Source organism: Asparagus officinalis, chromosome 10 (assembly GCF_001876935.1).
Source record: "Asparagus officinalis chromosome 10, Aspof.V1, whole genome shotgun sequence".
NCBI lineage: Eukaryota > Viridiplantae > Streptophyta > Magnoliopsida > Asparagales > Asparagaceae > Asparagus > Asparagus officinalis.
Window position 1 is genome coordinate 27,480,598 of NC_033803.1, and position 17,230 is coordinate 27,497,827.

Sequence of the window (17,230 nt, forward strand, 5' to 3'; positions counted from 1 at the left end):
TACAACTTTCTTTTGGATTTTTAAAACCTTAAGCACTTGCAAAATTGAATATATTAACAAGAAAATGTTAAAGGAACAATGTCTTACAACATTGGCTTTCAAGCATGATTGTCGTCTTTTTCCTTCTGTTTCCTCTGAAGGGTTGCGGCAAAGTTGGTTCTTTTTTTTTTTTTTTTTTTTTTTTTGCTTTTTTTGGGTTAAGTGGACCCTGTATGCTGCTGGCGGCCACAGTAAAATTTTCATGTTTTAAATTTCTAGTTTAAAACATGAATCATTTAGTGTTTTACTCATTGAGGAGACCCGTATTATTGTTTGTTGCTGGCCACTACAGTAAATCATGTTTTAAATTGATTCATATTTTAAATTGATTCATGTTTTAAAGTGTTTGTTGTTGCTCGCTACTACAGTAAACCGAATATTAATTTGTAGAGGCTTAAATGTTCCATTTTTCTATTTCTAAATCTACATTGTTTATGGCAGGATGAAGGTTGTGAGGCGATGAATGGTGAAAGGGAGAATATTTTGGATAGAATTAGTTGGAAGGAGACAAAGCATTGGGAGAGACTCGATGATGGAAGAACTCGTCTTGATAATTAATGGGCTCGTCATGATCTTTATCATTCAAATTATTATTCACGGTTTATTGCTTCATTGTAGTAGGTCTTTGAATAGGTTTTTATTTGTTAGATTTGTATTTCAGTTAAGAGTTATAGGATATGGAGAAGTTGTGTACCTTGTAAATTGTCTAAACTCAAAGTTTTATAGTTGATTATCACTTCATTAAATTTATTGACAAAGCTTGTATTGAAGACGCATTATTTTTTAATTCATTAAGTTAATTTCTTATTTATGATGGTAATTATTTGTTTAATTTGAATGATATCATGTATTGAAATAAATGATTAGAAATAGATGAACATCATTGCTATAGTTGGATGCGAGAATAAGCAGTAATATTTTGGTGAAAATATATTTTTAATACCCTATAGCAACGGTTTTCTGTTGTTAATATATCTTAGCGGTGGTTAGGATTTTTTTGATATGAATATTTTATTTTTATTTTTAAATAAATATTAAATCTTATAGTAATGGTTGCTTTTTGTTGTTAATAGACTGTAGCATCGATTAGGATTTGTTGACGTGGATTTTTTATTATTAAATTAAAATTAATCTAATAGCAACGGTTGTTATATTTGCAGTAGGTTTAGATCATTTCAATAAGCTAATTGCAACGACTTTAATAGTAACGGATTATTTGTAACGGTTTTAATAATTATTAATGTATTAGAAACGGTCCATACCGTTACTAAGAGGCCTATAAGAAACGGTTGGAACCATTGCTCTAAGGGGCTTTTGTAGTAGTGATGGGGGGACATGGTTGTATGGCTATCAACAGATTTAGAGCTTTCGTAACAATTGAATCTATGGACGCACAGTGACAAATAATTTGCATGCTGGAATGGTTGTGATTGATGCCCCTGCAAACATGCTGACTGTCTTGTGAAGCCTAAATCGAGATCCTAACCCACCCCCCCCCCCCCCCCCCCCGCGAGCGCCACGGCATTGACGCTCTGCTCACGTATGAAGGACTACTCCAAGAAGTTTACTGTTAAACGTCTATTTCCTTGCAACCAGAACGCCCTAAGAAGAAGGAACTACCCTCAACATTATGGGTCATGTGGTGACATTCTTGGCTACTAGGGAATTTATCATGACTGCGCGAGGGGATTTTCTTTGTGCTTTTTCAGGGCCGTTGCAATGGTTCTAGGTTATGTTCTGGGGGCATCGCACACTCTTTCTGTTAGGGCCGAACTTGGTGAACGTGATTTGATTACACCCCATCAGTGCCTACACTGATCTAAAACCCTAGTGGGGCTGACTGGGAAGTTGTCCCCTTATTAGCAACTCTATCATTGATGGGAGGAGATGCACCAGAAATTGTATGCTTCGGCTGTGACAGTTATGCATTGCTATCGTGAATGCAATTCTGTTGCAGATGGCCTGTCCAAGCTTGGCCATAATCTTCAGGAGCTTGTTTAATGAGATTGCTGATTGTCCTCTACTTATCAGCTGATTGTCCTCTTCTAATTATCCTCTTCTTATTAGCTGATTGTCCTCTTCTTATCAGCTGATTGTTGATTGTTTAATAAGGCTTTTTAAGGGCTTGCTTATAAATTTGTAGGGGGTTGTTTATAATTCTTAATCCTATCATAGGACTTTTGTAATTTTTAGATTTTAAGGGATTATTTACAATTTATAGATTTCGGTAGGTAGTTTGTAATTTTTGAATTTTTATGGGTTGTTTATGTTTCTAGATTTTAAAAGAGGCAACTGATTGTTGGGGATTTTAAGGAGATTAATATGCGAAATTAAACACTAAACGAATAACGGCACCAATGAAAATACTACAAGCAAGCAAACACCAAGATTTAACATGGTTCGGCAAATTGTGCCTACGTCCACGGGGCAATCCAGAGAGAAATATTTTACTATGAATCAAGAGTACAATCTCTCCAAGTTACACCTGAACTTGAGGATTAAATCATAAGAGAAAGATACAGTGTTACCTCTAGGACACTAAAACCCTAAACCCATCTCACCAAAAATCTCCAACTCTCGTGGAGAAACCAACATCGTACCCTCGATGGTATCATCGTTCTGAAGATAACAGCTTTTGAATCACTGTAATCGAACAACCGAGCGATCCAGAATCTGAACTTCTCTCTCTCTCTCTCTCTCTCTCTCTCTCTCTCTCTCTCTCTCTCTCTCTCTCTCTCTCTCTTCTCTGGTTACTGTAGCCGACACTGTTTACCCAAAAATTATTCATATAAAAATTAATCTCAGGGCTCTCTTATATAGAATTCTCCAAACTTATTCCTATTTCAAATAGATCATCCAAATCCTCTTCTAAATAGAGTTCTAATCCATGTAGACTTCTTAAAGATAGAATTCTAATTCATGTAAACCTCCTCATGTGAGCCTTATCTTGGGTTGGACCCACAACAATCTCCCTCTCCAGCCCAAGGAGGGGATATGCCAATCTTTAACTCCTCAATGGGAGTTCATGTCAGCCAATCGCCGACACAACTCGGTCTTCTCTCTAGAAACGGTCTTCGTTAAAAAATCTACTTGATTTTTATATGTGTGAATCTTCTGTAACTTTAACTCCTCTTTCTCAATAGCTTCTCTAAGCCAATAATATCTCACATCAATGTGTTTCGTCCTAGAATGGAATGTAGAATTCTTGCTCAAATCAAGAGTACTTTGACTATCAATGAAGATTTGATAATTGTCCTGCTGTAAGCCTAACTCCTACAAAAATCTTCTTAACCAAATTATCTCTTTATCGGCTTTTGCAGCTACAATATATTCTGCCTCTATTGTAGATAAAGCAATACACTTCTATAACCTGGACTGCCAAGATACTGCTCCCCCTGCAAAAGTGAACAACCAACCTGAGGTAGACTTCCTGTGATCGAGATTACCTGTCATATCTGCATCTACAAAACCATGTAATACTGCCTTCGAACTTCAAAAACTCAAACGCAATCTAGAACTACCTTTTAAATATTTTAAGATCCACTTTACACCTTCCCAATGAACATTCCCTGGATTAGAAAGAAATTTGCTCACAATGCTAACTGCATGAGCTATATCTGACCAAGTGCAAACCATGGCATACATCAAACTCCCTACAGCTAAAGAGTAAGGAATATTCTCTATCTTACTCTTTTCCTCATCTGTAGTCAGTCAAAATTTCTTGCTAAGCTTCAAATGACCTACAAGAGCAGTACTGACTGACTTGGCATCTTTCATGTTGAATCTATCAAGTAACCGTTCAACATACTTCTCCTGTGATAACCATAACTTTCTGACTTTCCTGTCACGAGCAATATCCATACCAAGAATCCGCTGTACCGAGCCAAAATTCTTCATGTCAAAAGATTTAAATAACTCCTTCTTCAGCCCACCGATTATTTGACTATCCTGACCAACAATCAACATATCGTCCACATAAAGCAAAAGGATAATGAAACTAGAATCTAAAATTCTCCTGAAATATACACACGAATCTGTCGTCCACATAAAGCAAAAGGATAATGAAACTAGAATCTAAAATTCTCCTGAAATATACACACGAATCTGCAACTGTCCTCTGGTAACCATGACTTAACATGAAAGAATTAAATTTCTTGTACCACTGTCTGGCTGCCTGATTCAAACCATAGATGCTCTTCTTCAACCTACAAACCATGTGTTCTTTTTACTTCACTTCAAAACCCTCCGGCTGCTCCATGTAGATCTCCTCCTCCAAATAACTATGAAAGAATGGAGTCTTCACATCAAGCTACTCAATTTCGAAGTCTAAACTACCTGCTAACCCCAAGATAACTCTAATGGACGTCATCTTCACAACCGGTGAAAAAATCTCATCAAAATCAATGCCCTTTTTCTGACCAAAGTCTTTCACCACTAATATGGCTATGTATTTCTGTATCTCTTTATAGTCATCCTTCTTTAACTTGAACTCCCACTTATCTTCAAAGCTTTTCTATTCTTCGGCAAATCCACCAACTCATAAGTATCGTTCTTCTCAAGAGACTTTATCTCTTCTTTTATAGCCCGGAACCATCTGTCCTTATCTTTATGAGTATGTGCCTCCTGAAAGCTTTCTGGATCCCCCTCTTTTGTTAGCAAAGAATACTCTGAAAGAGGATATCTCGTGGATGGTCGATGCTCTCTAGCTGATCTCCTAAGTTGTGGCTCTGCAAACTCCTACTGCTAGTGATGCTCCCCCTGCTAAGGAGCCTCTTGATCACTATCTCCCTACTCTGGTATCTAACCGTCATCATCAACATCATCATCATGTACATGCTCTGTATTTGTAGGATGCAACTGTACTGGAGACGAAACAGGTGTCATATATGGAATCTCACTAGCAACACTCTCTGACTGCTCTGCTCTCCCGAGATCTACAATAGTCTGATCCTCCTAAAATATCACATCTGCTCATCTGATAATTTGTCTCTTTTCTGGATCCTATAGTTATAGTCAAACTCATCTTTTCCATAACCAAGAAAGATGCAAGGAACTGCTCTATCATCAAGCTTCTGTCTCTTCTCCTTTGGAATATGTGCAAACGCCTTACAACCAAACACCTTCAGATTAGAATAGGAAATATCTTTTCCGGATTAAACTCTCTCTGGAATATCAAAACCCAAAGGAACTGAAGGAGACCTATTGATTATGTAGCATGTAGTGGGAATAGCTTCAGCCCAGAAGCTCTTAGGTAACTTTTCCATCTTCAACATGCATCTGACTTTCTCCACAATGGTCCTGTTGTACCTCTCTGTAACTCCATTATGTTGTGGTGTACGAGTTCTGTCCTCTGATGTCGAATACTATGCTTGGAGTAATAATCTCTAAACTCAATGGAAGTGTACTCTCCTCCATTATCAGTGCACAAACACTTCAACTTCTTTCCTGTCTGCCTCTCCACCATAGCATGAAACTGCTGGAAGACTGAAAATACCTGATCCTTTGTCCTCAACAAGAAGACCCACATCTTTCACGATGCATCATCAATAAATATGACAAAATACTTATTGCCATCTAAGGACTCCATCTCAATAGGATCACAAACGTCAGAATAAATTAAATCCAGGATATTATCTTTTCTTTTAGAAGGCTTATTAAAAGAAACTCTATGTTGTTTTCCAAATAAACAATAATCACAAGGGGTGAGTTACGAACTTTTAGCAAAGGGAATGAGAGGCTTCTCTGGCAATATCCACAATCCTTTCTCACTCATGTGCCCGAGCCTCCTATGCCACAAACTGAGAGTGTCACCGTCTTGAGCTACGCTCAAAGAATCACATGAAGCCTTCGCTTGAGTCTTGTATAAATTACAACATACACTTCCTCTAGCCATCACAAGAGAGCCTTTGGTGATTTTACATTTTCCTCCACCAAATTAAATTTCATATCTCATTCGGTCCAAAGCAAGACCCGAAATTAAGTTGAGCCACAAATTAAGAACATCCGCACGTTCTTTAAGATTAATGTGCATCTAATATCTGTCTGCAAGTGTATATCACCAAGTCCAACAATCTTCGAGTAGCTGGTATTGCCCATCTTCACATTGCCAAAGTCACCTACTTTATACGATGTGAAAATGTCTCGATTGGAGGTAGCATGACCTGTAGCTCCTGTTCCACTATCCACTCGAAATTCTGACTTGTAACATGCATACAGTCTTCTTCCCTACAAATAAGAAAACATCAGTCTTAGACAAACTAGCTAAGTGTCATTGTCAGCTTTCTTCTTCTCATCTTTCTTTTCATCTTTGTTCCCAGGTTCCTCTTTCTTCAATGCCCAACAATTCTTCTTGATATGACCTGGCTTTCCACAATAAAAGCAACCTCTTCCTTCAGACTTTGATCTACCCTTGGATGTGCCATGACCTCTGGACTGATCCCTGTACCAGCTCCTACCCCTATTCACCGTTATAAGTTCCTGTGAGTTATCTGTGTTAGTAGACTTCCTCTGAATCTCCTCATTGAATAAATTGCTAGTAACCATACTCATCGATAACACACCATCTGGAGCTGCGTTGCTAATTGTCACAACTAGTGTCTCCCAACTATCTAGCAAAGAATCCAATAGCAATAAAGCCTGTAGCTCATCATCGATAGTCATCTTCATGGTAGCTAACTGATTAATCAAACTCTTGAACTCATTCAAGTGCCCTGCTATGTTACTTCCTTCTTTGAATTTTATGTTCACCAACAGCCTCATAATAAACGTCTTGTTTCCTGCTGTCTTCTACTCGTAGAGATCCTCAAGCTTCTTCCAAAGAGACTTCGCATTAGTCTTACCCAATACATGATGAAACACACTAACGTTGACCACATCCGAATATAACTAATCGCCTTCCTGTGTTGTTTCTCCCATTCTTTATCAGTCATTTTTTCTGGTTTGGCTTGATCTCCCTCAATAGGGTCGTGTAAATCTTTACAATACAGATGTTCGCGGGAAAAATCATTTCTTTCTTTGTTATTGATTCCATTGCTATCTTGAATAACAGTTTTTTCCGGTTACAAAAGATCCGGTCTTTTTTAGATCCGGTTACAATGAAAATCAAAGAAAATAAAAGAAAGATTACAACTTTTTATCCTTGTTTGTCGAACAAATCACGAGCTCCTGTTTTGCGGTCGCTCGCTTTGTGGGTTGTTTGCCTGCGCCGGGGTTATTTGCCGTGGACCACCGCGAGATCTAGATCCGATCAGATCTAAGCAGCACTACGGGTATTATTCCACGAAGGAAATAATAGCCGGGGAGGATTGATTCACCAAGGAAACAATCGTCCAAGTCTCGGGATCTAAGACCAAGCTTAGATCCGGAGTACGTTTACGTAGATCTGAGATTCGGTCCTCTCGAACACCTGCCTTATTTGGCGTTGACGGTCGCCGAGCACCAGATCTGAATGAGCAAGTCTTCGAAGTCCCAAAGTTGAGATCTTTTTTTAGATCTAGTCTCCAATCCAGCAGGGCTTCGCCTCTCTCCAAAATTTCCAACCCCTGAAATGAACCAAGGCCTAGCCTATTTATAGGCACCCAGATCTGTGCCTAGGCACAGATCTGGGCTGAGGTGGCTCGGCCATCGAGCCACCTCAGGGTGGCTCAGCTTGGGCCGAGCCACCTTGAGGTGGCTCGGTTTGGGCCGAGCCCCTCCGGGTTTTGCATCCGTCGTTCAGTTGTTTCGGTTCTTGTATCCGCTTTCCGGTTTCGTCCGTGATTTGGTTGATTCAGACTTGACTCGTTGACCTGATTTGGCAGTAAGTCGAATTCCTGATTTGATTCCTGATTTGGCAGTAAGTCGGATTCCTGATTTGGCAGTAAATCCACTTCTGAGTTCGAGTCCGAAACCGATCTTGATTCGATCGTGATTCGTCCGAGTATGCCCTTGGTTGGATGACTCGTTGACTCTTCGAACACTTGGCTTGATCCCGCACGCGAATGGACGTATTCCGTTGCTTGCGTGCGATTAGTCAATCTCGTTGCCTCGTTGGTTTGTCGGTTTGTGCCGAGCTGAGCTAAGGGACCTATAAGCAATTTTATATGCCTACAGATACCCCCTCCAAAGTATTTCAGTCTCGTTCTTTTATAGAAGAGTCTGGAATACTTTGGATATGCTTGTCCCAACCTTCAGTCGGTGTAATGGGACCTTGGAATGACTTCCGTTCTTGATTCCTTCAATTCTCCAGGCTATTCGGTGCTTTGTCGAATGTCTGAAAGAGTTTCGGTGCTGCATTTATTGTCTGACCGTTGTCGGAATTTTGAACTTTGAAGTCGGTTCCTGATTTAGCTGACCATCGATTGTTGGCGTCGAGTCTTTATCTGCAACGCGTTGTCCGGCGTCTTATTGTTTGAGTTATCCTTAAGAATATTTATAGAAAACATTCTCCAGGAACTTCTCAAAAATTAGGGAACAGTTTATACTCATATACCTTATTGGAGTATTTAAGAAGCAGTTTAACCTCATGCACTGTTGGAGGATTGAGGAGCAGTTTATACTCATATACTCTTCGGAGTGTTAGTTCTTTCATTGCAACGCATTGATAGGCGTTGACCTAGGGTCACGCGTTGTCCGGCGTTGACCTTAGGGTTTTGAACGTCGTACGTTGAATTTTTGCTCGCAACGCGTTGACTGGCGTTGACCTAGGGTTATGCGTTGACCGGCGTTGACCCTAGGGTTTCGAACGTCGTACGTTGAATTTTTGCTCGCAACGCGTTGACTGGCGTTGACCTAGGGTTACGCGTTGTCCGGCGTTGACCTTAGGGTTTCGAACGTCGTTGGATGCTCAAGTCACGAGACCAACTAATGGAGCTGATGCGTCAGTGACTCTCGTATTTATAGGATTTTTGGCAAACCCTCAGCCATTAACGGGTTTGATGAGCCTTTACCGACTACCGTTTGAGTCGGGCTAGCATGCGGATTGTTCAAGTCCGTTCCGCATGTGACGTTAAGCTAAAAGAGTTAACCCTTTTAGTGCTACGATATTGAATACGTAGACTTCGTCTTTCTCACGGGAATAGACTACCCGGCGACGCGTGTTAGGCGTTGACTTTAGGATTTTTGGCTAACCCCAAGCCTTTAACGGATTTGATTAGCCTTTACCGACTACCGTTTGAGTCGGGCTAGCATGCGGATTGTCTAAATCCGTTCCGCATGTAACGTTGTGCTAAGAGAGTGAATTCTCTGAGACTTTGTGCTATGATGTTGAATACATAGGCTTCGCCATTGTTACGGGAATAGGCTACCCGGCAACGTGTATTAGACGTTGACTTATCCCTACTTAGGCTTCGGGATAAAAATACCCCAGACTGGTATTCTGGTGTCTTTTTCAATCGGTAAAAGACTAAACCGGCGACGCGTGTTAGGCGTCGGCATATCCTTTCTTAGGATTCAGGATGAAATTCCCCATGCGTGTAAGGCATGGATTTTGGTGTTATTAATAACAACCTGCCACAATGTTGAATATGTGGACGGATGTTCTTTTCAACGGTTAAGAACTAACCGGCAGCGCGGGTTAGGCACAGACTTATCCTTGCTTAGGTTTCAGGATAGAATACCCCAGAATCGAACTCTGGTGTCTTTTTGTACGGAAAAAGACTAAACCGGCAACGCGTGTTAGGCGTTGACTTATCCCTACTTAGGATTCGGGATAAAATTCCCTGTACCTGTGAGGCACAGATTTTGGGATTTGAAAAAGGTGGTGTCTTCTCTTGGGGCAAAGACGAACCCGAAATGGGAGAGGAAGAATTTTATATTCTATCTCCCGAAAATGAAGAAGAAGAATTTTATATTCTCTCTTCAATTGGAAAGGAGACTCGAGGTGGGATCTCCACCCCCAGAATCCGGAAAGGTGAAACTGAGAGTGGGATCTCCACTCCGAGAATCGAAAAGATTCGGATAACCCTAACTGTCGGAAGGTTTGATTACCGAACTAAAGATGAATTTCTCGTTTTTCGAGAGCGAATTATGGTTTTGACCCTAACTGTAGGAAGGTTTGGCCAAACAGGAGTTTGAGGTGACCCTAACTGTAGGAAGGTTTGATCACTCGATTTGAAAGTGGACCTCTCGTTCATTGGAGGAATCGAGAGGGATTTTGGTTTTAGGTTTGATCACTCGATTTGAAAGTGGACCTCTCGTTCATTGGAGGAATCGAGAGGGGATTTTGGTTTTGGTCCTAACTGTAGAAAGGTTTGACCGAATGGAAGGTTTGAGACGATCCTAACTGTAGGAAGGTTTGATCGCTTGATTTGTGGACCTCTCGTTCATTGGGGGAATCGAGAGGGGATTTTGACTGTGGTCCTAACTGTAAGAAGGTTTGACCAATTGGGAACTTTACGTCCAGACTCTAACAGAGAGAGTGTTGAGTGCACAGACACGGTGAGAATTTGAATGGGAGTTCTTATTCATTACATTGCTGTGGTTTTGGGAACTTCCCGTTACATAAATCGTCCACCCCCAGTTTCCTCTGCGGAACTGGTTCGGACATTATTATCAGTTACCTAACCGGGTTATCCTTAAGAATATTAGCTTAATATTCTCCAGGAACTTCCCGTCAAAAGTGGGGAGACAGTTTAGACTCATATACCTATTGGAGTATCAGGGAGTAGTTTAACCTCTTATACCGGTCGGAGGATTGAGAAACAGTTTATACTCGTATACTCGTTGGAGTTTTGTCGTTCTTAATTGGCTTACCTTAGCGTTATGACGCCAGCTTCAACCAAGGTCTGAATACTATTCTTGAGAGTAAAGCAATCCTTGGTGGGATGAACGACTCTCCTGTGGTATGCACAGTACTTTGGGTCCGTAGTGTTGTCAGCTTCCTCCTGATTTGTGATAGGTGGTAGCTTGATCTTGTTACCTTCAAGGAGGGATTCGAAGATGGCTGGAACGTCTTCGTCCTTGAAAGAGTACTCTTTTTGGAGTCTCGGACCCGAAGTCTTTTGCTACCTTCGAGATTGCTGTTGTGACGCTTGATTAGCACCACCAGCAGCTGCAGGTGCCTTGCCCTTACCACGAGAGGCAAAGTTTGAGTTCAGCGGATTAACCGTCAGTTGGTTCCTCTCGGCCTTCTTCATTCTAAGGAATCGCTCAGCCTGCTCCCCTCGGACCTTCAGATCCTTCCAAGTGTCAGACGGTGATGTCCCCATTGCTTCCAATACATCTAAGGACAGATTATTATGGCAGGTCTGGAGAATGAATTCCTCGGTGATCGGGTCCCGGCAATTCATTGCTTTGTTCCGGAACCTTTTGACGAAGGTGTCGACTAACTCCCCGTCCTTCTGCTTCTCATCGAGCAATGATCCGATAGATATCTCGGTGTCGTCGTCGAAGAAGTTAGCGAGGAATTTTGTCTCCATGTCGTCCCAGCTATTTACGCTTCCTGGCTTGAGGCGGCGATACCAATCGAAGGCGGCTCCGCGAAGAGTGCCGACGAATGACCGCACCATCAGAGGCTCATTGCCGGAAATAATACCCAGGTGCGATTTGAAATAAATCAAATGCTGAGTGGGGGAACCCTTCCCATCGAACGGTGTGAAGTTGATTAGATTGAACTTCGCCGGATATGGGATCGATTCCCACTCTCTTGGGTATGGACAGGGAATGCCTGTTTTCTTCGTCTCTTGAGCGGAGATCAATGTGTTGATTTTGCTCTCGAGGTTTTTGATCTTCAAGTCTTCACTTGTATCTTCGTTGGCATCCTCGTTACCACCCCCTGCATTGACGGGAGGGTTATTGGCATTGTGAGCTTCATCCCTATCCGTGTGCTCCTCTTCCTGAACAACCTGGTTACGGTGGCTTGGTTCACCTCGCTGGTTCGTCAGTGCCTGAATTTGTTGCTCATGCATCTCTCTCATAGTCTGCATGGCCATCTGCATCTCGAACCTAAAGCTTTCCTGTTGTTTGGCTATGGCTTCTTCGAGCATCTTGGCCACTTGTTCCGCGCTTATCATCAGTGACTCACGGGGTTCCCCCTCACTGGACACTGTATTATCTGATGCGACTGCGAAGCAGGTATCCGACTCTTCACTTTCTGAAGGTGCTCTTGTCCGAACCCTACCATAAGCTCCTCGTGCGATTGCTCCAGACTGCAGACGGGTTAGACGCCGGGATGCTTTCAGAATCGACTCGAGATTATCCCGTGATGAGGTCTCTTTGCTTGTCATATTAGCGGTGACCTTCGGGAATTCTTCATCTTCAACCACCGTCCTTCTTTGCCGAAAACGCCTACGCCTTGGTTTTGGCATTTTGGTACTAAGCCTTTCGAACACTGAAATTCTCTCGGGGACTACCTTGATGCAGTTGCACTCAGACAGTACTGCCCGAATGAGCTTTGAACAAGGGCACTGAGTTTCTAGTCTTCGAGGGATAGTACAGCTCGTCCGTTTGAAAGTCAGAGCAACTTATCGTGTGTTGGCACGATTTCTCAGGTATAACGCAATCATCATCAGACGATAACGTTTCCTTCTGAGATTGGATCGCCTTCTTTGGGCTTTCAAAAGTTACGCGCCTCGAAACATGCCTTTTTGGGCATGAGTTCTCGGCGGGCTCTTGGACTTCAATGCACAAATTGGTGTGCATAGCTGCCCTGATTTCTTTATCACGTTGGAGGTGACGGCGACCCCAGCGTGTTGAGTCGTTCTGGGCTTCTTCATTGGGCCCAAACTCTCTCGAACTGGAGCTTTGCCTTTTTCGTCGGGAATTGGACCGAGGCGCTCCAAGACTGACTTCCTTTTCTGGGATGGTCCTGCGGGATCTCCCGGAGCAGTTGTGGAAATCATCGGTGGTTTGGATTGATTCGCCGGAAGTTGAACTTTCGACGGCTGCAGTTGACGCTCTTTGGTCTGAACCGCCGCTTCAGACTTCGGCCTCCAAACTTTGCTGGTTGATGGCGGCTTCTTGGCCCCCTCTTTCTGCAGCTTTCTACGGGCTTCTTCAGCTTGAGCCCGTGCCTGCGCTGACATTGCGCGGCGCCTGTGAATGCGCTCCTCAAGTGTCGAACGGTTTCGTTTGACACGGACCCATTCGTTCATTGGCGGCTTGGAGGAGTCGCCATTCATCAGTCGTTGAGGCTGTTTGCCTCTCCTGTTCTTCATATCCGCGTTGTAGCGGATTCCGTCGGTGGACTCCATCGCTTTGGCGAATTCTTTGGCCAAGCGTTGGCGTTGCCTTTGGCGGTTCTCTTGAGAGGTCACCGCTCCTTTGGTGCGGAGAATTGTTGGAACCAGCTTGATCTGGTTGGAGGTTGGTGGAGCCTCACCCGACGCAACTTTGGCGTCAATCGGGGTGAGATCGTCGTTGGTAGCTTCAACTTCTTCGTACCAACGTACCTTTCTCCTGGAGGAGAACTTCTTGTGACTTGCGGGGGAGGTCTCCGGAAGAGGATGACAGATACTCCTCGAACTTTTGTTGTCGAATTCATACTCGACCTCCTCCTCGACCGGGATCGAGATCCGCGGCTGCGACGCAACGATCTCGGCAGCGAGACGCTGGCTCCACTGTGGTCGCCAGATTGTCGCGGGGAAAAATCGTTTCTTTCTTTGTTATTGATTCCATGGCTATCTTAATAACAGTTTTTTCCGGTTACAAAAGATCCGGTCTTTTTTAGATCCGGTTACAATGAAAATCAAATAAAATAAAGAAAGATTACAACTTTTTATCCTGTTTGTCGAACAAATCACGAGCTCCTGTTTTGCGGTCGCTCGCTTTGTGGGTTGTTTGCCTGCGCCGGGGTTATTTGCCGTGGACCACCGGCGAGATCTAGATCCGATCAGATCTAAGCAGCACTACGGGTATTATTCACGAATGAAATAATAGCCGGGGAGGATTGATTCACCAAGGAAAACAATCGTCCAAGTCTCGGGATCTAAGACCAAGCTTAGATCCGGAGTACGTCTGCGTTGATCTGAGATCCGGTCCTCTCGAACACCTGCCTTATTTGTGACGTGCGGTCGCCGAGCACCAGATCTGAATGAGCAAGTCTCGAAGTCCCAGTGAGATCTTTTTTTAGATCTGAGTCTCCAATCCAGCAGGGCTTCGCCTCTCTCCCAATTTTCCAACCTCTCAAAATGAACAATGACCCCGCCTATTTATAGGCAACCAGATCTGTGCATTTGGCACAGATCTGGGCGCCACCTCAGGGTGGCTCGGCTCTGGGCGAGAGCCACCTTGAGGTGGCTCGGTTTCGGCCGAGCCCCTCCGGGTTTTGCATCCGTCGTTCAGTTGTTTCGGTTCTTGTATCCGCTTTCCGGTTTCGTCCGTGATTTGGTTGATTCAGACTTGACTCGTTGACCTGATTTGGCAGTAAGTCGAATTCCTGATTTGGCAGTAACTCCACTTTTGAGTTCGAGTCCGAAACCGATCTTGATTCGGTCGTGATTCATCCGAGTCCGCTCTTGTTTGGATGATTCGTTGACTCCCCGAATGGATGCATTCCGTTGCTTGCGTGCGATTCGTCGATCTCGTCGCCTCGTTGGTTTGTCGGTTTGCGTCGAGCTGTGCTAAGGGACCTATAAGCAATTTTATATGCCTACAACAGAATATCTTCCATCTTAGATTTCCATACTTGCCAATTGGAGCCATCCAATTTTATCATTGTGCCAAAACTCTCCATCTTTTCCATCCTAAAGAACGCCTCAAACCAGGGCTCTGATACCACTTGTTGGGGATTTTAAGGAGATTAATCTGTAGAATTAAACACTAAACGAATTACGGCGCCGATAAAAATACCACAAGCAAGCAAACACCAAGATTTAACGTGGTTCGACAAACCGTGCCTACGTCCACGGGGCAATCAAAAGAGAAATATTTTACTATAAATCAAGAGTACAATCCCTCCAAGTTACACCTGAACTTGAGGATTAAATCACAAGAGAAAGATACAGTGTTACCTTTAGAACACCAAAACCCAAAAACCCATCTCACCAAAACCCTAAAACTTTGAGTAGCTGGTATTGCCATCTTCGTACCCTCGACGGCGTCGTCATTCTGAAGACAACGACTTTTGAATCACTACAATTGGACAACCAAGCGATCTAGAATCTAAACTTTTCTCTCTCTCTCTCTCTCTCCGCTTCTCTCTCACCTCTCGGTACTGTAGCAACCATGTTATTGGGTTACTGTAACCAACACTGTTTGCCCAAAAATTGTTCGTATAAAAATTGATCTCTGGGCTCTCTTATATAGAATTCTCCAAACTTATTCCTATTTCAAATAGATCATCCAAATCCTCTTCTAAATAGAGTTCTAATCCATGTAGACTTATTATAGATAGAATTCTAATTCATGTAGACCTCCTCATGTGGGCCTTATCTTGGGCTGGACCTACAACACTGATAATTTCTAATCTTGAAAAACCCTTTTATATAAAGTAGGGCTTTGAAAGGAAAAAATGATTATCAGGTAAGAATGTTAGGAAGGAGGATTTTGATTACAAGAATTTTCTATTTATTGATTATTTTAATTTGATTAGGTCTTAGGTGAAGATATGATTAGGTGTCAATTTTTAATAGGATAGATGGACAACTGACATTTTTAACACATGCATATTTTGAGCCTTTAGGATAGTTCATCAATTTATATATAAAGGAAAGATATGATTATGAGATTTGTTAATTATCAGTAGTTATAAGTTGATTAATATTACCAATCATTTAATTATTAGAACTTTCTAATTATGAATAGCTTTAATTTGATGATAATCCTTCCTTAGGTGAGGATAAGATTTGTTGTCCAAATGTCATCTGATAGGACAGAAAGACACTAGCTATTTTTTATATGGCACATGTTTTTTGTGGCTTTATTGTAGCCACCATATTCTCATTATATATAAAGGAGGGATTTGATTATCTTCATGGTTATCGAAAAAGAAAAATATGGGGACTTTTACAAATTTTAAGATAATCTTGTAAAACCCTCCTTTTATCATTTTGAAACTTACATCAAATTTAAAATAAGAACTTTAAGGATGAACCAGATGTATGAAATTCTCCTTGAAAATTAGATGATTTTTTTTGCTGTATGTAGATGAATTTATTTTAAATTCTTGCCATTGTATCACCTTTATAATTTTCCATATTTTGATGTATTCACTTTTTACGATAAATCCACAACTCTGTATGTTTTTTGGCAAAAATTACGACTTTCATATTTTCATAAGATCTAATCCCATGCTTTTCCTATTGCCTTTATATTTTTTGATCTACAAGATTAAATCACTCATAAATGAAGCAAATCTCTCCGGCAAATTTTATTATTATTATTATTATTATTTTTTTTTTTGTCTAATTACTCTCCTTTCCTCTTTACGTGATATGTGTATATTTAGCATAATAAGTATATTATAAATAAGTATTTGTAAAATTCATCAGTTATATGGTCCCGTAGCTCAGTTGGTTAGAGCGTTGGTCTTATGAGCCGAAGGTCGCGGGTTCGAGCCCCGCCGGGACCATATCAAAAAATTTCAACTGTACCATCCAACTTTTAAGATTTTTTATCTAGTATAAAATGACAAGTTCGCACCCAAATTCGAGGTTCCATACATATTATTCACGAAGTTTTTGCCTCGCAAAGCGCTGGATTAGAAATGACCATGTTTAATCTTTTTGAGCTGAAAGAAAATTTTTTAGTCTCTTCTAAGATTTTCAATTTTAAATTTTTTTTCTCGAGTATTATGACAAGTTCGCACCCAAAATAGAGGTTCCATACATATTTTTCACGAGGTTTTTGCCTCTCAAAGCGCTGGATAAGGAATGACCACGTTTAAGCTTTTTGAGCTGAAAGAATTTTTTTCCAAGTCTTTTCTAGATAGAAGATTTTAAAGTTTAGCAATTCATTTTCAATGCAATGAGTTTCAAACTGTTTTTGCTCATTAGACAATTCATATAACAAGTATAGTTAATTAACCAACTAAATCATTATTTTTCAGTTACATCAACATTCATATCTCTATATATGGAATATTCCAAGTAGGGGTGCCAAACCGTTTCCGTATCCGAGGAAATATTGGTAACAGTATATGTTGGGATATGGATATGATTACTCAAATCTATAACCGATAGGATATAGTTACATATAAGATTTTGTAGTGAAATATCTCTATCTGTATCCGAAATATTAAAATACATATTAGTCATACTCTTACATGATAGTTTGA

The 17,230-nt window shown here is 41.5% G+C and overlaps 1 non-coding gene across 1 annotated transcript; it reads left to right on the forward strand.

The window, feature by feature from the left end:
• On the forward strand, positions 16,452-16,525 carry TRNAI-UAU. Its single transcript has one exon. It is a non-coding gene; the product is annotated as a tRNA-Ile (tRNA).